Genomic DNA, 20,233 nt, shown 5'->3' with positions numbered 1-20,233 from the left:
AACGAAGCCGCTCACAGCTTCGTTCCAGCCCGCCCCCAGCCGCCGGAGATTCCCGAATGGACACCGGGCCTCCCGATCGCACAGGAGGCCCGGTAACAGCGGCGGGAGGGGGGGGATGTCCCCTCCCGCTCCTCCGGTATAACAGCCGAGCGGCTTTTAGCCGCATCGGTTGTTATATTCGGGTAGCCGATCGCCCGCTGAAAACAACGGTACCGGGATGATGCCTGCAGCTGCAGGCATCATCCCGGTATAACCCCGGAAAGCCGAGGACGCATATGTGCGTTCGGTCGGCGGGAAAGGGATAAGGTAAATGGGGGGCTGTATAATGTAAATGGGCTGTGCACTGTAAATGGGGGGCTGTGTAATGTAAAGGGGGAGCTGTGTAACGTAAAGGGGGAGCTGTGTAACGTAAAGGGGGAGCTGTGTAACGTAAAGGGGGAGTGTACTCTTTTTTTTTTTTTTTTTTTTTTAGAGCAGATAATATGAAAAAAATTGCGTTCTTCTGATTGCTTGAATTTTTTGATGAAAACCACGGGCAGTAATCGTGATGCATCGTGGAATCAAATCGAAGACAGGATAATCGTAATCGAATCGTGAGACCAGTCAAGATGCGCACTTCTAGTGCAAATGTAAACAGGTAAAGGGATCGGTCATCAGCAGCACCCTTCTAGGCACGCCTCTTACCAGATTTGCAGGACCATAAGTACAAGAACTGCTGAACATCCGAGAGAGAGAGTGGCCATTAGTGTATAATGGACCCCATAAAGCGGGGTCGGCAACCCGTTGATCGTGGTCCACCTATCGACCGCATGCAGGTAACAGGTGAACCGTGAACAGATTCCTGCACCGCTGACCCCCGCTTCTAAGTGCCAGTCCTTGCCTTTCCTCCCAGCCGGCTCTACCGCGCCTCCCCATGCCAGTCTCTCTCTCCCTCCTGCCTCCTCTGCAGCTCCGCCACACTTTCTATGTCCCGGTCCCTCTCTCTCCCTCCCCCTCCAGCCTCCTCTGCTACTGTGATTAGTGAACAATGGAGACCGGGAGGAAGCACAGCTCAGGACTGACGGGGGAGGGGAGGTGGGGGGCGGGGGAGGTAGGCCAAATTAACTTTTTAAGTTAAACCACTGGTGATTGGTTGTTAGGACACAGGGTGTCCTAACAACCAATATGAAAATTGACTATGCCAGCTCCCGCCCTCTGTCCAGAACTGTGCTGCTTCCCGATCTCCGCTATGGAAAAAGCTAAGACACTGCTATGGGAGAAAAGGGGGCCAGAGGTTATTGCTATGGGGAAAGGGGGGGGGGGGGGCAGAGGACACCACTGTGTGTGTGATGTGAAGGGGGCAGAGGACACTGCTATGGGCAGGGTCACCCCCATAGCTTTGTCCTCTACCACCCTTCACATCAACCCCCTGATTCCTGCATTCTGTGGGCAACGCACTCCTGATCCCTGCATGCTGAGCGCAACGCACTCCTGATACCTGCATGCTGAGCGCAAAGCACTCCTGATCCCTGCATGCTGAGCGCAAAGCACTCCTGATCCCTGCATGCTGAGCGCAAAGCACTCCTGATCCCTGCATGCTGAGCGCAAAGCACTCCTGATCCCTGCATGCTGAGCGCAAAGCACTCCTGATCCCTGCATGCTGAGCGCAGCCACTTGTGCCCCAGTAAATGCAGCCACTTGTGCCCCAGTAAATGCAGCCACTTGTGCCCATCATATGCAGCCACTTGTGCCCATCATATGCAGCCATTTGTGCCCGTCAAATGCAGCCACTTGTGCCCATCAAATGCAGCCAGGCTCGGCTGTCACTTCACTAAAACCCCACCCCACCCGCGGCCAGTCCAGCGGCACTTACCGCTCCTCTCCTGGAGTGATGGGGCTCTCCTCCTTGGCGGGAAGCAGCGGCTGCAGCTCCTGTGTCCACTCATCTCCTCTTCTGCCAAAGCATTAGGCATCCAATAGGATCGTGAAGGGTTAATGTGTGGGTGTGGCGCTGTCCTAATTCATAGAAATACTTGGTAAATCGTGTGTAGCCAAATCCCATATGTAAAGTCGCATATAAAGTGTAAACCAAAATTGCAAATAAAAAATTCAACGAAAATAAAACCAAACATAAAACAGCAAAGTGACCCCCTTTGGAGTGTGTAGGTGTAACGCTGTCCTAGTGCAGAAAAAAGTGGAGAAAATGGAAAAAAATGGAAGAAATCGCATAAAGGACTGCTGCCTCCACAGATGTGATTTCCACCAAGGTGGAAAAAACAGAAGGTAAGTGAAGGGTTAGTGTGTGGGTGTGGCGCTGTCCTAATTCATAGAAATACTTGGTAAATCGTGTGTAGCCAAACCCCATATGTAAAGTCGCATATAAAGTATAGACCAAAATTGCAAATAAAAAATTCTACGAAAATAAAACCAAACATAAAACAGCAAAGTGACCCCCTTTGGAGTGTGTAGGTGTAACGTTGTCCTAGTTTAAAAAATACTTTGTAAGTCGTGTGTAGCCAAATCCCACATGTAAAGTCGCATATAAATTATGTACAAAATATGAACAAAATCGCATATAGCAAATTTAACGGCTAGGTTAGCCCCCTTTGAATTGGGGGAGGGGGGAAAGGGGACAGGGGATGAAATAAAAAAATGACTTTAGCCAAAACTATTCCATCCACATAAAAACCCCATATAGTGATTGATTTAAAAGTCTTTGACAAACATAACATTGCTGAATAATTACATAGGTTAAATCGTGACTAGTGCTCAGTGCAACTTAAGTGAAAAACTTGACATCTTTGTAAAACAAGGCAGGTATTTGTATTAATCTTGGTGACCAGGTGCTCGTGTCTTGTGATCATGCGGACACTCACCAGCTTCTTTAACCCCTGCGGGGGAAATGCGCAGTCACAGTGTATGCCACTGTGCGGCAATCCACAGGCTGTTTCTGGGTTACGGTGATGTTTTAGGCAGCTTCTCTAACCCCTACGGGGGTAATGCGCAGTCACAGTGTATGCCACTGTGCGGCAATCCACAGGCTGTTTCTGGGTCACCATGACGTTTTAGGCATAAGAGAAGAAAGAGGAGATTCCATAGCGTAAAACCATAAAACACTCTTTATTGAACGCAGATGACAGAATGGTACTCACATTTAAGCAGTTTGTAATAGGCAACCAAGTGTCATCAAAACAGAAGAGCGTCAGATTTAAGTTGGTGATCCTCTGGGAGATGAGCGCTGGGAGCGCTCCAGTTGACGTCTCTATGACGAAACGCATAGGGCGTGGCCTATTTTGACGCTTTTGCATCATCTCCCAGAGGATCACCAACTTAAATCTGACGCTCTTCTGTTTTGATGACACTTGGTTGCCTATTATAAACTGCTTAAATGTGAGTACCATTCTGTCATCTGTGTTCAATAAAGAGTGTTTTATGGTTTTACGCTATGGAATCTCCTCTTTCTTCTCTTATGCCTAAAACGTCACCGTGACCCAGAAACAGCCTGTGGATTGCCGCACAGTGGCATACACTGTGACTGCGCATTACCCCCGCAGGGGTTAAAGAAGCTGCCTAAAACATCACCGTGACCCAGAAACAGCCTGTGGATTTCCGCACAGTGGCATACACTGTGACTGCGCATTACCCCCGCAGGGGTTAAAGAAGCTGGTGAGTGTCCGCATGATCACAAGACACGAGCACCTGGTCACCAAGATTAATACAAATACCTGCCTTGTTTTACAAAGATGTCAAGTTTTTCACTTAAGTTGCACTGAGCACTAGTCACGATTTAACCTATGTAATTATTCAGCAATGTTATGTTTGTCAAAGACTTTTAAATCAATCACTATATGGGGTTTTTATGTGGATGGAATAGTGTTGGCTAAAGTCATGTTTTGATTTCATCCCCTGTCCCCTTTCCCCCCTCCCCCAATTCAAAGGGGGCTAACCTAGCCGTTAAATTTGCTATATGCGATTTTGTTCATATTTTGTACATAATTTATATGCGACTTTACATGTGGGATTTGGCTACACACGACTTACAAAGTATTTTTTAAACTAGGACAACGTTACACCTACACACTCCAAAGGGGGTCACTTTGCTGTTTTATGTTTGATTTTATTTTCGTTGAATTTTTTATTTGCAATTTTGGTCTATACTTTATATGCGACTTTACATATGGGATTTGGCTACACACAATTTACCAAGTATTTCTATGAATTAGGACAGCACCACACCCACACACTAACCCTTCACTTACCTTCTGTTTTTTCCACCTTGGTGGAAATCACATCTGTGAAGGCAGCAGTCCTTTATGCGATTTCTTCCATTGTTTCCATTTTCTCCACTTTTTTCTCCACTAGGACAACGTTACTCCTACACACTCCAAAGGGGGTCACTTTGCTGTTTTATGTTTGGTTTTATTTTCGTTGAATTTTTTATTTGCAATTTTGGTTTACACTTTACATGCGACTTTACATATGGGATTTGGCTACACACGATTTACCAAGTATTTCTATGAATTAGGACAGCACCACACCCACACATTAACCCTTCACTTACCTTCTGTTTTTTCCACCTTGGTGGAAATCACATCTGTGGAGGCAGCAGTCCTTTATGCGATTTCTTTTATGCGATTTCTTCCATTGTTTCCATTGTTATCCATTTTCTGCACTTTTTTAATTTTCTGTTCCGTTGCGCGGATACACCACTCATATTTCAATCCAATAGGATCGCCTAATGCTTTTGCCAATCGGGAGACAGGTCTCACTGACCTGCCTGCTGATTGGCAGGGAGGAACATTAGTGTGAAAATAGCGAAATAGCGCCCCAAGCCCACCCTGTTTTGAAGCCTATTAGAGCCATGGGGTACTTTGTCACAGTAAGTGGGCTTAAGCACCATATAGCAATATGGTGTGACCAAATCCCCATATTTTTTGATAATGTTTTCTGAAAATGTTTAGGTATTTTAAATAGCCTTGTGGGAGGCAAATGTCTTTTTTGCATGTGTGCGCTGGAATATTTTGTTCTGTTGTATGGTCTTATGGCTGCACCATCTTCAATGCATCTTTTAGGGTGTGCCCCCCAAATAGCTTGTTTGTCTATTGTATGGATTCTGACCAAATACTTTTGGGCAGGAGCACCCCACTCCCTCATCAGTGCCTCCAATTAGTGTCCATCTGTGTCATAGGTGGAGACTTTTAGTTCTCTCATATAGAGGAGTGTATGGCTCCCATGGTTCAGAGAAGCAGGATCTCCCAGTCTATGAATAGCGTAGGACCCACTAACCATGGGGTACTTTGTCGCAGTTAGTGGGCTTTAGCACCATATAGCAATATGGCGTGACCAAATCCCCATATTTTTTTATAATGTTTTTTGAAAATGTCTAGGCGTTTTAAATAGCCTTGCTATTTGAGGCATTGAGGTAAATGTCTTTTTTGCATATGTGCGCTGTAATATTTTGTTCTGCACTGAGTAAATAGACACACAACATGTCAAACTTTAAATTTGCCTGCGCCTGTGAAATGGCAACAAACTTCAGTACCCTACATTTTCCATAGGCACACCTTAAAAGCCCCCTATATGTCATCAGTTTAGCTTTTCGGAGGTCTGGTGCTATACTTATTGCTCTCCGGCGTGCACGGTGATATGTCACCTGTTTGGTGACAGGTTCTCTTTAATGAGTCTCCCTTGTGCTCCACTGAATGTAATGCACTGCACATCACACTGCATTACATTCTTTCCGGCCTTGATGACCAGGGAAACTGTCAACGGGGACATCACCTCCGAGTCAGCAACAAGAAGGGGAGGAGAGCGGACGTGTCTCTGCTCTATTCCCTCCCCTCTACCTGGCAGCACCAGCTATGCTGGTCCCGGGCCCGCAGATGTTCAAGTGGAGCCTCGGGATACATAGCGGGGGGTGTTTGGGGGGTGCGTGCAGCATTCGGGCGGCAATGGAGACCTGGCGCCTGGGGTTTGTCAACCCCTGTTCTATGAGATACTCATTCAGACAATACCTAGGTTAGGATGTAAACTTTCCTCAACAAATGCCTGTTCTTAACGATAATCTTTATTTTTATGTTCAAAGCCTCCAAAAAGGAGAGTGGAGGACTGCACAAGCTTATCTACTCTTCCATCTGAGATCCTTCCTCTATTATAGGAACTCACAGCCTGCAGCTCAAAGACCTGGTCTTAAAGGATATGTAAACCTTCCTTCTTAAAAAAACAAAAAAACAAACGTGCCATACTTATCTCCTCTGTGTAGTTGTTTTGCACAGAGTGGCCCCAATTCTCCTCTTCTGGGGTCCCTCAGAGGTGCTCCTGGCTCCTCCTCTTCTCGAGTGACCCATCAGAGAAGCGCTCTCCCTCGGGGCACCCATGCGGGCACGCACCGTGTCCTGCTGCTGCGTCCATTGGCACAGACGGCAAGACTCGGCTCCCGCGTCATTGGATTTGATTGACAGCAGCGGGAGCCAATGACTGCGCTGCTATCAATCTATCCAATCAGGACCCGAGATACCAGCTGGAGCGGGTGTGCTCCTCCCCGGCGCAGGAACGATCGGGCTCAGGTTGTTGGTTGTAAAGGGGTTTACAACCTTTTTAACCCAGAGACTGTTGTGGAAACGTTTGAAAGAATGCTTCGACCGAACCTATCACAAGCTTTTCCAGACTGAAACAGTGGCAAGGCTTAAAGGGAAGTCTACCTGGGTCCATGCTAGTCATTGTACAAAAGTTTGCAAAATGATTGCTGTGAATCTTAGGGATGGGTCTTGGTAAAAATGGAGAAGTCTTTTATTGGTCCCTGCTACAGTCTATTTGGTAGTATACACTAGTATACACTATCACTGCGTGCGTTTATGAGGAGATGAAGAGTGCAAATGTATACTGCAGAATCCCTGTGTAAAATCAGGTGCAGTCAACCCGACACAAGAGAATTTAATACGCCATAAGAAGTTACTAAAAGGCTGGATTTTTACTTGGAGTCTCTAGTAGACCGTATTAGGAAAGGTATGAGGAGAAACTGGAAAAGTGACCTGGGGAGTGCCATAGTCACGTGGTCAGTATGCCTAGAGGGGCAAAAATAAAGAAAGTAGGATGATCTAGCAAAAAAAAAAAAAAAAAAACTATGGAAAGTAATCGTATGTAACATTAAACAGTCAAATGCATGAAAGACCGTGACATCTCAACATGTGGATCCGGGATATATCTGGAGAAGCATGCTGAAATCTACCTACCTTACTTCTTGATCATGTGAACAGGGACCCCTTGGGAAAACCAACGGAAGCCACACCTATCCTGAAAGAATGGCCGGAATAAGCTTAGGTTTGGCAGCAAGGTGCGTCAACGTTTCATGAACTATGCTGAGGAGAGGGAAGCACCAGGGAGTAGGATTCCTACCAGATATGTCTTGATAGTGCTGTAGGATAGCTTGAGCCATGAGTGGCAGAAGGCAACGAAAGCCAGGAGATATTGAATGTTGTGGCAATCAATCCCAGGATACTAAGACTGGAAAGCCTGGACAGTATTCCGGGCCGTGTTAAAAGCCTTCCTGGTGTCAATTGACAAACCTGCCGCATTGGCCCAGTGGGGATCTAGACAATTGTTAGCAGCGTGAAATGCGGGGACGGTGTGGCACAGGAGTCTGTAAGTCCAAAAGCGACCCCACGCCTGCACTGCCGACACCATGGGGCAAACCCTGGAATAGCCAAGATCACGCCTGGCCATGGCATAGCTAGCCAGTGAGTGCCAAAAAATAGCTGCGTCATCAGTCTAGACTTGAGGTGACTCTGCAGGGATGAACATGGCAATTTGATTTCAATGTTAGAGGAACTCATCCCACATGCATAAGTCGAATAGTGCCGCGAATTCTAACTTGATCCGAGAGTCAGAGTCGGGGGCTGAAGGTAACAAGGCCAACAAATGGGAAATGAATGACCTACCCTGGGGTATGATCCTCATGGCAAAATTTAGCATGCCTGACAGTGACTGAAATTCTACCTTGGAACTGGAACAGGCTTGGGAAATTATGAATGCAATGTATCCGGTCTCTGATTCTCTCTATTTTGTCTGCAGGCAGGCTGGCCTGCATAGCCTGAGTATCCAGTGTGATCCCCAGGAATGTAAGTGCAGTCACTGGGCCTTCCATCTACCTTGTCGTTAGTGGGAAGTTGAGAGCAGAGAAAACTGATGTCTGCTTCTGTAGATTGGCAGGGGCCTGTTTGGAAATTTCAAAGGAGGAGGAAATTGTCCAGAGAGTGGATGACTTCTTGACAGCGTTCAATATGGGTGAGTATCCAGCTGAGAGCCTGTGCAAATGTATCAAACAGCCAAGGGCTGCTTCTGGACCCAAAGGTAAGTTTAGTAGAAAAATACAGACCCCCTGTCAAGAAAGGTTCCCTCCACTGGTAATATCTATCATTTGGCGTGCAGTACTGAGGTCCACCAGTTTGGAACTGTCAGGAGAGCCTTTCCCTGCAGGTATTATGTGATCTTTGGGTCGCAGTAATGGCGTCCACCAGCGGGTGGTTCCTGGCAGTGTGGGGCCGACATTACCTCTTGCAATCAGGCATCACCCGAGTCTCTAATTGATCACCTATTTATGTCTGGTTCACTCTGTCGCAGTCACACAGTTCTGGTCACATCTGGTTTTTGACACCCCCCCCACTTTATCCCATGCCACTGCCAAAGTGACAGCAGAAGTTTGAAATACGCTATGGCAGCTGAATGAGCTGGGGTCGGGAGTAAACTCTGGAATGCTCTGGACGTACCTGGTAGAACGCCGGGGTAATAGAAGGAGCACTTGTACTTTACCTAAAGCTAAAGGTACAGGGCATGGTACCAAGGGGGTCCCGGAACCTGCTGATGTCCCTAGAACTGTAGGAGCCTCTGGGACAGGGCTGGGATGATTTTCCAAAACCTCAACCCTGTCCCGCAACTCCTGACTAGAGGTTGCCAGTGAGCTCAGGGTGGCGTGAATCTGTGAAAAGGACGAGGCGACAGACTGTAGGGTAACCTGCTCAGCATTAGAGCCTGAAGCACAGGGGAATATTACCTTATTTTCCGGCGTATAAGATGACTTTTTGCACTTAAAAAAACTGGCCAAAAAGTAGGGGTCGTCTTATACGCCGGGTCAGCCCCTCGGATGTCTGCCGGATGTGCGGTAATACTGTATGTAGCTTCGGCTACATACAGTATATACCTCTGAGCCAATCCCGGTGAGCGATGTATTCAAATGAATACAGAGCCTGCTCGGATTGGAGTAACAACCTCTGCCAATCTGAGCTGGCTACATAGAGTAGCCTGCTCGGATTGGCTTTGAGAGTCGGAGAGGCATGGGCTGATGATGTTGCAGCCTCTGCCAATCCTAGCAGGCTTTGTATTCATTAATTGAATATATTGTTTGCCTTGATTGGCTCTAGCAAGAAGGAAGAAGGATATGGCTCCAGCTCCAGCAAGAAGGAAGAAATATGAAGCCTCGGAAGGGGGCGGGGTCATCTTATACGGTAAGTACAGTCATCAACTCTTAAAGAAATGTAACATTAGGGGGTCGTCTTATACACCTGGTCGCTTTGTACACCGGGAAAAACGGTAATCTGAATAGCTCCGCTTTGCAAACCGAAACCAGGCACGAAATACCCGTGTTGCTGTCCCGCCATGAGTCCTGGGACGGTCCAGTTTCTTAAGGAGGGCATGCTACCATGTTCAGAACCCCTAGTCAGAGCAGGAGGGATGGAGGCAAAGTCTTCGATACCCACTGCCTGTGACATGACCTATGTAATCGAGAACAACACCGTCATAAGCAAATGTACCCCAAACTTACCCTAAGGAAAGGAAAATCTCTTTACTTTTTTTTTTTTTTAAACAACCTCTTAAAGGTGACCGTGATTAAATGACGAAGTATACGTTGTGCAGAACTGAAAACGTGTCAGTCTCAAGAAACTAGCAAGGCCAAGTTACCTTTGGCATATCTGGCAAATTAAAAATGTAAACTCAGGCCTGCGAAACCTGAAGGCGTGTCAGGCAAGTGATATGAGTAGTGATATGTCATGACGTATGAAATTGCAACGTAAGCCGCGTGAGAAACAGATGAGAACACTTGCCACTGCACAAGCCAATTAAAAACCATCATGTTAATCCGTTGGTAACCATGAACGCGATAGGTAAACCTGCAGTGGAGAAATGTTGCCATAAGATCTAAAACGTGAAGATATGAACCTGACACATGTATGAGATGACAATGAAAAATTAAATGTATGTTTGTAGGACTAAAACATGTCAGACTTGGGATTTAGACAAAAGCCAAATCACCTGAGGCAAAGCAGGCAAATTAAAACCGTAAAGTTCGGCCTAGGAAACCTAAAATTTGTCAGCCAAATGATCTGAGTAGTGAAAACACAGTGACTTAAGAACATATGATGAGTGAGGAAACGGATGAGGAGACTTGCCACCGTACAAGCCAATTAGAAACAACCATCTCAATCCATTGGTACCCATAAACGTGATAGGTAACACTGCAGTGGAAGATATGGTCATATACCGTGTATGCGATGACAACGAACCTGGTGTTAAAGGGAGACAAGAAGTACCAACCAGAAATGGACTGCAAGAATGAACTCCGTGCAACCTGTTGATATGTAGAAACCCCCCACTATAGAAAAGGGACACAACCACACGAAAAAGCTACCACTCAGGTCAATGCGTACGGACCGATGATGTCGATTCCAAAAAACATTTGTAACCACCCCCACGCATTTCCAATATCTGGCAGAAATAAACAATACCTACCTGAAACAGACAGAAACTGAAAAACCGAACCTGTCTTACCTTTGACGTGGATTAACCCTTCTTTGTCCCTCTTAAATTTTTTATTTTATTTTATTTATTTTTCCCACCATGGCTAAAGACGACGTATGTGTTGTGTAAGAATGAGAAAATGTAAGTTGCATGAAATTACAGAGACCGAGTAACGCAAAGCAGGCAAATGAAAAACGTAAACTCAGGCCTACAAAACCTGATAAGCATGTCAGGCCAACGAAGTGAGTAGTGCAAAGAAAAAAACGTATGAAACAGTCAAACGTATGCTGTATGAGAAACGGATGAGGAGACTTGCCACCGCACAAGTCAATAAGAAACAATCATCACAACCCATTGGTACCTATAAACGTGATAGGCAACTACTGCAGTGGTGAATGCTGTGACCTAAAACGTGAGGCAAAAATCATGTACCGAGGTGTCCGTTTATGAAGCAGTGATCAGCGGTGATCCCAAGGATAGCCGCTGATCACAGTCCATAAACAGTTTATGAAACAGAGATAATTGGGGGAGAACATGTTTGAACTTGTTCTCCCGCCGATTATCTCTACACACGGAGAATCCTCATGAATGACACAGTAACGGCCAGTTTATGAAGTGGTGATCTGAGTCAGATTTCACACTCCTAGGTTCACCAGCTCAGAGGTGGTGAATCGGGGAGTGAAGAGGAAATCTGGGGGGATCTGAGGGGGAAGGAGGAATATTTTTAACTTCCTCATGCCTCGTTCAGACCCCCCAACACTGTAACCATGTCCCCCTGTCATATTTATGTGTATACATATATATATATATATATATATATATATATATATATATATATATATATATATATATATATATATATATATATATATATAGAGATATATATATATATAGATAGAGATATATATATAGATAGAGATAGAGATATATATAGATAGATAGAGATATATATATATAGATAGAGATATATATATATAGATAGAGATATATATATATATATAGATAGAGATATATATATATAGATAGAGATATATATATATATATATATATATATATATATATATATATATATATATATATATAGATAGAGATATATATATATATATATATATATATAGATAGAGATATATATATATATATAATGTGTGTGTATATACATGTATATATAATGTGTGTGTTTATACATATGTATATAATGTAGAGGCCCACCATGAAATACAACGTATGAACAGGACTGAAAAACGTGTCAAACCCATGATTTTACAGAGGCCGAGCAACCTGGGGCACAGCAGGCAAATTAAAAACAAAAACTCAGGCCTGATGAGCCTGAAGACGTGTCAGGCCACTATATGAGTAGTGAAATGGCATGATGCATGAAAACCGAAACGTATGAGAAATGGATGAAGAGACTTGCCACTGCACATGTCAATTAGAAACGATCATCTCAATCTGTTAGCACCCATAAACCTGATGGGTGACCCTGCAGTGGTGCTACGCCATAAGCCTAACACAAAATATGATCATGTAAAAATGTATGAGCCACAAAACCCCGGGAAAAACCCTTGTGAACCCTGATGATACGTAGAGACAGTACCTATGGAAGATAAGGAACATACCAACGCTACCACTTGTAACAACGCATGGATTATTGAAATCAGGTTTGAAAATGAAATCATCGTAACCGAACCATGCCTGACTTGTTGAGCATAGAAACACAGGGAATGACCCCAGAGTGGAGGAGGTCCGGATAATACATGCACTATGTGACCCCTGCCAAGCCATGATGTGGGGTGCCCAGGTGAAACAGGATGGTACCTGCACCTGAGATAGACTGATGGTGCATTATTTTTTCTTCATGGCCTGGTCATGGAGAAACTAGTAGTATGGTGTGAGCAAGCTATGGGTTGGAGGTGGTACAGAAATCATGCTGCATACGTGACCCCCTGAGTCAAAATCAACATACAAAGCTGACCACTCAAAACAAACAAACAAGTATGGATTGTTGAAGGCAGGTATTAAAAATAATAAAAACAAAACCACCATCGAAACTGATCCACAACATCCATTGTGGAGTGGTGGTCATGCTAAGATCTCTGTGTGTGAATGGTCCAGATTGTAACGTGTGCTAAGTGACACCTGCAAGCCCAGCTGGTGAGGGGTGTTCAGAAGCTGGACTGGAAGGTGCCCTCATGCTGACCACTCCCAAATGACAGCAGTAAAACAAAGGTGGTAGGCTGTGCTGCTCTATGACGGGAATTAGTCAACAAAAGCAGATGCTCAATGGACCACCAACCCCAGTAAGAACAAGCCATGTAACAGATGAAAAGATTATAACCATCCCCTACTGTGATGCAACACATGCCTCCCGGTTGTACCAGCCCTCCTGGAAACAATGCCACCAGGGACCCCCGCAACAAAGACCCGCCCATAGACCCCAGCTGCCCTGAGTGACACACACACTCTGCCACAAACCTCCCCATGCGCAAAAGTTACAGCATCTACAAACTATGGGATATACACTGGAATTTTTTTTTCTTTACTAGTAATGGCGCCAATCAGCGACTTATAGTGGGACTGATATTGCGCCCGACAATCTGACACGGACACTTTTTGGGAACCAGTGAGACTAATACAGTGATCAGTGCTAAAATTATGCACTGTTACTGTACTAATGACACTGGTTGGGAAAGGGTTAAACATCTAGGGTGATCATAATGTTAAATGTGTGCCTAGCTAGTGTTTTGGTGTACGGTGTGAGGTGCTTTACTTTTTACATTACTAAGGGAAGTAATGGATTTTATTCCCTGCTTTGTGGGGAAAGAAAATCCATTACTTTCCCGCTGACAGGACAGAGCTCTGCCTTGTTTTCATAGGCAGGGCTCTGTTCTGTGTGTCTTCCTGATCATCCATTGGCCGGCACCCACTGATCGGCATCTGCTGTGTATAATCACAGCACAGCCAGGTCGCCAGCAGCGTGCGCCCCACTACCCTGAAGTGCCGGATCAAGTACCTAGTAATTGAACTGGCGCAGAAAAGCCGCCTTGCCACAGTACATGTAAGTTATACAGTCAGCAAGCAGTTCAAAATAATAATGAATGGGAGCCTGTAAAGCATTGCACCTGCATTCAGCAGGATGCAACGTCAGGCTCTTGCAGACTGTCAGTACACTGTCTCCCTGTACCTGCAGGAAGTTACTGAAGTCCAGGAAGCTCAATGGACTACAAGAGAGCTCACCAGCGCCCTCACAGTCCATTGAGAACTACATACCATCAGCCGCAATGGCTGACGGCACTTGTAGGCATTCATGCACAGAAAACTGTGAATGGATGACGATGATGCGTATGTGGAGCCCCGCATGGCTGCATTACATATTTAAATTGTGACAGCAGGCGAGCGGAGGAAATTCCCTATCCACTGTCACAGGAGAGGGGAACGGCTGCAGGAGCTGGAACATGTTCCACCCTAAAAATGGGTGGACCATGTAACATGTTCCAACAGGTGAACTTATACTTTAAGACCCCTTTCACACTGAGGTGTTTTTCAGGCGCTTTTGGGCTAAAAATGTAAAGCGCCTGAAAAACGCCTCCCCTGTAGTCCCAGTGTGAAAGCCAAAGTGCTTTCACACTGGGGTGCTGCGCTGGCAAGGACGTTAAAAAAAAAAAAAAAAAAGTCCTGCAAGCAGCATCTTTTGGGCGGTGGAGGAGCAGTGTATACACTGTTCTCCACCATTCCTGCCCATTGAAATGAATGGGCACAGCTGCAGAAGCACCTGCAAAGCGCTTCGGCGGCGGCGCTACACGGGCGCATTTAACCCTTTATTCGGCCACTAGCAGCTGAATAGGATCGCTAAGATGACGGTAAAGCGCCGCTAAAACTAACGTTTTACCATCAACGCCTGCCCGCCCCAGTGTGAAAGCAGCCTAACTGCACAAAAGTCTTTGTCAATCTTAGCGTAAATTTAGAATATTTTCTTACACCGTGTGTGGTTTCTCCCTGTGTACACAATTTTAGGCATATTGTGGATATATTTTTAAGTTTGTATACAACAAATAGCTTCTGACTTTATCATTTACCCTAACTATATAAAGGGAAACAGACAATTTATTTAAAAGGGAGCTCTAGCCTCTCCTCGAAAAAAGTTAAAAGTCAGCAGCTACAGATACTGTAGCTGCTGACTTTTTAATATAAGGACACTTACCTGTCCAGGGATTCAGCGATGTCCTCACCCAAGCCGATTTTCAGGTGCAGGTGTCGGCATCTTAGGGAAGGGAAAATGGCAGTAAAGCCTTGCAGCCTCACTGCCGGTTTCTTACTGCGCATGCGTGAGCCGCGCTTCACTTTGTAAATGGTCCTGAAGTCTTCTGGGACCTGTGATGTGTCTGTAGGGGAGAAGGAGGGGGGCAAACTTCTGCACAGATCGCCGTGGCGATCTGACCAGAGGTGGGAGTGGGTACCTGTCAAGACCTAGTACCCACTCCCCACCCAAAAAGTGCGTGATGTGGCAGGGGGGGGGGGGGGGGGGGGCTGCAAACCAGTGAAATGTCCCCATTTGGCTAAAGTTACGCTTTAATTTTTATCCACTCAGGCAGATCCTTGCACTACACAGATGATGGTACATCTAAAATGGGAATTGTGCAATCAGTTTGTACAGTGTATGGGCAACTAAAAAGAGAATTACAGCCAAAGCTTGTTTGTCTATATTTTTCCTGTGGATCACGAGTGCAGTTTTTCTGCACTGCTGTGACCCATTTTCAGCCGACAGTGGGCAGAAGCCCGCTGTCAGCTGATGCCACAGAGCCAGTCCAGGCTGGGGAAAGATCGCGACCATATGGTTGGGATCCACCCAGGAGCCTGGACCAGCACCTGACTCCACCTCTCAGCAAACCGCTGAAAGCCTGAGCCAGCCGCCCCCGCCCCCTCCGCAGCCCAGCGCAACAGTGGTCATAAAAAAAAGATAGAAATAAAGAGAGGGTGCACCAGCCTAATGCATTATACCAATTACATACACTACCGTTCAAAAGTTTGGGGCCACCCAAACAATTTTGTGTTTTCCATGAAAAGTCACACTTATTCACCACCATACGTTGTGAAATGAATAGAAAATAGAGTCAAGACATTGACAAGGTTAGAAATAATGATTTGTATTTGAAATAACATTGTTTTTACATCAAACTTTGCTTTCATCAAAGAATCCTCCTTTTGCAGCAATTACAGCATTGCACACCTTTGGCATCCGTCCACAACACTTTTTTCCAGTCTTCCTCTGTCCAATGTCTGTGTTCTTTTGCCCATCTTAATCTTTTTCTTTTATTGGCCAGTCTCAGATATGGCTTTTTCTTTGCCACTCTGCCCTGAAGCCCAAAATCCCGCAGCCGCCTCTTCACTGTAGATGTTGACACTGGTGTTTTGCGGGTACTATTTAATGAAGATGCCAGTTGGGGACCTGTGAGGCGTCTGTTTCTCAAACTAGAGACTCTAATGTGCTTATCTTCTTGCTTAGTTGTGCAACGCGGCCTCCCACTTCTTTTTCTACTCTGGTAAGAGCCTGTTTGTGCTGTCCTCTGAAGGGAGTAGTACACACCGTTGTAGGAAATCTTCAATTTCTTTGCAATTTCTCGCATGGAATAGCCTTCATTTCTAAGAACAAGAATAGACTGTCGAGTTTCAGATGAAAGTTCTCTTTTTCTGTCCATTTTGAGCGTTTAATTGACCCCACAAATGTGATGCTCCAGAAACTCAATCTGCTCACAGGAAGGTCAGTTTTGTAGCTTCTGGAAGGAGCTAGACTGTTTTTAGATGTGTGAACATGATTGCACAAGGGTTTGCTAATCATCAATTAGCCTTCTGAGCCAATGAGCAAACACATTGTACCATTAGAACACTGGAGTGATAGTTGCTGGAAATGGGCCTCTATACACCTATGTAGATATTGCACCAAAAACTAGACATTTGCAGTTAGAATAGTCATTTACCACATTAGCAATGTATAGAGTATATTTGTTTAAAGTTAGGACTAGTTTAAAGTTAGCTTCATTTAAAAGTACAGTGCTTTTCCTTCAAAAATAAGGACATTTCAATGTGACCCCAAACTTTTGAACGGTAGTGTATATTTATTAATAAAAGCAAGGTAAAAAATACGCAAACATGTGAAGAAAAATTGCTTGTAAAAGCCACTAGGGCTGCAACTAACGATTATTTTCATAATCGATTAATTGGCCGATTAGTTTTGATTAATCGGTTAATAACCTTAAAAAAAGTGTGGTGTATAATTTAGGTAATATGTAAAGTTTATAAAAAAGGCAATTTATTCTTAAATATGTCTATGCAGTGGTAAATATAAATAACCAACTATATGGTTAGGGAGCAAAATACCTAATCCACTCTGAAAATAACAGACAGAAGAGATATACTGCATATACTATTAGAAGAGATATACTGTATATACTATTAGAAGAGATATACTGTATATACTACTGGAGGTTGAATCTGGTAAATATCATCAGACTCAGATCTTTTTTTAAAGAAAAAAAAGTTAGACTGTTTTGCAGATTTTCAAACAGAACTGTAATATATTATATGCTGGCCATACAAAAACAATGTCTTCCTTCAAAAAAAAAAAAAAAAATCATTTTAAGAACGTTCATTCGATTTTCGAATCGTTAGTGGGGTCAAATCGACGTTCATTTTCAACCACACTGACAGGAAAATTTAGAAATAGAAGGAAACTTCTTGGTGAAAGGAATTTTCAGACAGTGTATGTGGTTTTCGTTCAGAAACTACATTCATTTTAAAACAGAATATTAAAAGCAAAGTGAAAATTTCAAACAACATTCTTTCATTCAGCGAATGTACAAAGATTTTTCATATGAATATTCGTCTGAAAATTGATCTGTGTGGGCAGCATAAGGCTCGCTACACACCTATGCAGTTTGCTTTTGATCTGTTTCTACACTGCTTTTTGCTGTGCGTTAAGTACACTATAGAGTGCCCCAATAGCAAGGAAAAAGAAAACTTCTGCCTTTAGAACCACTCACTTCCTGCCCAGAACTACATGTCCCATGAGGCATTGCTCCTCACACATTCACAAGTTCTCAGGCACTTACTGACATGTATGGATGATGTACTGAGCTGTACGTGTGCTGCACTGTATTTCCTGATATGTAAACAAATAATGCATTCTGTATACTGGCCGATTAATCGATTATGAAAATAGTAATTGATTAATTTCATAATTGATTAGTTGTCGATTATTCGATTAGTTATTTCAGCCCTAAAAGCCACCTATTTGTGGCAATCAGTCCTGAAACCAACAGTTTCCAGATGACAGAGGGGGAGGACATCAGGACCGGTACTGTCTGGCACGTTTCGAAAGAGTACCTTCTTCCTCAGAGCCTTTGGCAGTCACCAGCTTTAGGCTCGCGGAGCTCTAAGCGATCAGTGGTGTTTGATCGCTCAGTTCTCAGCCATAGAGCCGGCAGGGGACAGATGCAGCATACACCTAGGCAAGTATGATTTCTTAAAAAACAAACAAAAAAAAAAACAAAAAAAAACAAAAAACATATTTCTCTTTTAATCCCCCCCCTATGTTTAATTTTGCTGCTCGTCTCCGAACGCTCGGCATGCAGAATTTCTCTATCCTGTACCTGCAGCCAGACCCGTGCCTCGTACACCCGCTGCCATCTTGAGGCCTACTGAGCGCCCGGAGCTGCCCGCCTATCTCTCCCGCAGATCGGAGGACACAAGGGTCTGTCATCTTGGCTCCTGAACTGGGACACCATCGACAGACACAGAGGGCCCGTGAAACGGAGGAAAATCACTTGGGGATCCCTTCTTCTGCCTCCGGCCTCCCGCGGCCAGACGCCATCTTGCGGCCTGCCGCTCTGGCCTCTGATGTTACAAGGAGTGAGTAGTGAGGTGTTCGCCTATTCCCCCCCCCTCAGCCGGCTCCCTTAACAGTGTTAGCACACTATCATATCACCGGGGCCCCGAATTTTGTGTCTTGCAGAGACGCTCTAGGCCTGTACGGAGTAGCGCTCACCTGGCCGGCTACCGCCGTCAGGAAAGTCCATTGCTCCAGCCTACTTCTGAAAGACGGCGGCCATCTTGGTGCTCCAAGTACTCCCCTTATCAATCTGCTCCACACTGATCCCACAGCTCCTGTTCCTCTAGGCTTGGTGCAAACTGAGCCTCCTACCTTTCTTTCACAGCTGCTACTGTGGTCTTCTTTATAACTGCATAAGAATCTTAATGATTAATAACTGTGATATGGAATATGCATGGCACTGAGCAGATGTGAGTGAAGTGTGCCCCGTCCAGTTATCGGCCCTACAGCTCCAGTTATGCCCGCCAAGACGCCTAAACCCCACTCCGCGCCTGGTAAACGATCGGGTAAGAGGTCGTTATCTCATCCAGTCTCCGCAGGCTCCACTCAGCAATATTTAGCTAATGTACGAGGTGACTAGGCTAGAACCTCGAGACCGAGCGCCTCTCCCTCCTCTCACGCTGCTTCTGTGAGGGAGAGCTCTCCAGCCTCCTCATACTGTTCGGATCTTATGGATGACCCCGGATCCCCTGCTGGGTCCGAAATGACAACGCTGATGAGCGGACTTAAGAAAGAACTCGCAGGTATGTTCCACAGCTTGGAAAAATCCATGAAGAAAGAAATAACTGCTGTGAGAGCTGATATGTCACACATCCTGGTCAGTGTGGAGGAAACGGAACAACGACAGGACTCACAAGCACTAGCCATAAGGGAATTACAGGAAACTGTTACTCAGCTAGCATTAGCCCATCGCGTCTCCGTAACCGTAGAAATAATATACGTGTTAGAGGACTTCCTGAGGCAACCAGAGATAATGACCTTGAACCATCAATACAGGGCATTTTTAATACTATCCTGGGAAACCCTGTCACTGATCCGCTATGCTTTGACCGTGTGCATCAAGCTCTATGACCCTGCAATGCTAACTCAGACCGGCCCCAGGACGTCATATGTCGCTTGCACTACTTTGAGGATAAAAACGCCATCATGGCAAAAATGCAGGGCACGCCTAACATAGACTTTGACGGGGCGGTCATCACTATATTCCCAGACCTCTCCAAGGAAACTTTGGACCGTCGTAGAGCCCTGAAACCGCTCCTTGAACACCTGCGTTCGGATGGGATCACGTACAGTTGGGGCTTCCCCGCCTGCCTGATTGCCACAAAAAATGTCCGCTCCTGTACACCAAGGTTCCCGGAGGAACTCTCAGCCTTTTTACGGGATCTCAATCTCCTGCCTATAGAGCTTCCAGCCTGGCAGGACCCAACCCCTAAATTCTCGAACCCAGTGGATCCACTGTGGCGAAAAACCCCTTCAAAGAAAAGGCGTACCTCACTCCCAGGCTCTGCACAAAAGCATGGTTGAGCCTTACATTTTTTCTTCCTGGCCCGCTCTATTATTATAGATACCCAATCTTTTATT

The 20,233-nt window shown here is 45.2% G+C and overlaps 1 protein-coding gene across 4 annotated transcripts in view; it reads right to left on the bottom strand.

Annotated features, from left to right (window-relative positions):
• ORC3 (origin recognition complex subunit 3) overlaps window positions 1-20,233 on the bottom strand; it is a 271,107-nt gene that overhangs the window by 231,792 nt on the left and 19,082 nt on the right. Inside the window, exon 2 of one of the 4 annotated variants that reach the window (XM_073626911.1) lies at window positions 1,853-1,995. The exons of the other annotated variants lie outside the window; for them this stretch is intronic. The gene's annotated coding sequence lies outside the window, so the exon portion shown is untranslated. The remainder of the gene's footprint in view (window positions 1-1,852; window positions 1,996-20,233) is intronic. 4 annotated transcript variants of the gene reach the window in all.

This window comes from Aquarana catesbeiana, linkage group LG04 (genome assembly GCF_042186555.1).
Source record: "Aquarana catesbeiana isolate 2022-GZ linkage group LG04, ASM4218655v1, whole genome shotgun sequence".
NCBI lineage: Eukaryota > Metazoa > Chordata > Amphibia > Anura > Ranidae > Aquarana > Aquarana catesbeiana.
The sequence above is the reverse complement of the archived record's forward strand: the minus strand, read 5'-3'. Positions and strand labels throughout refer to the sequence as shown.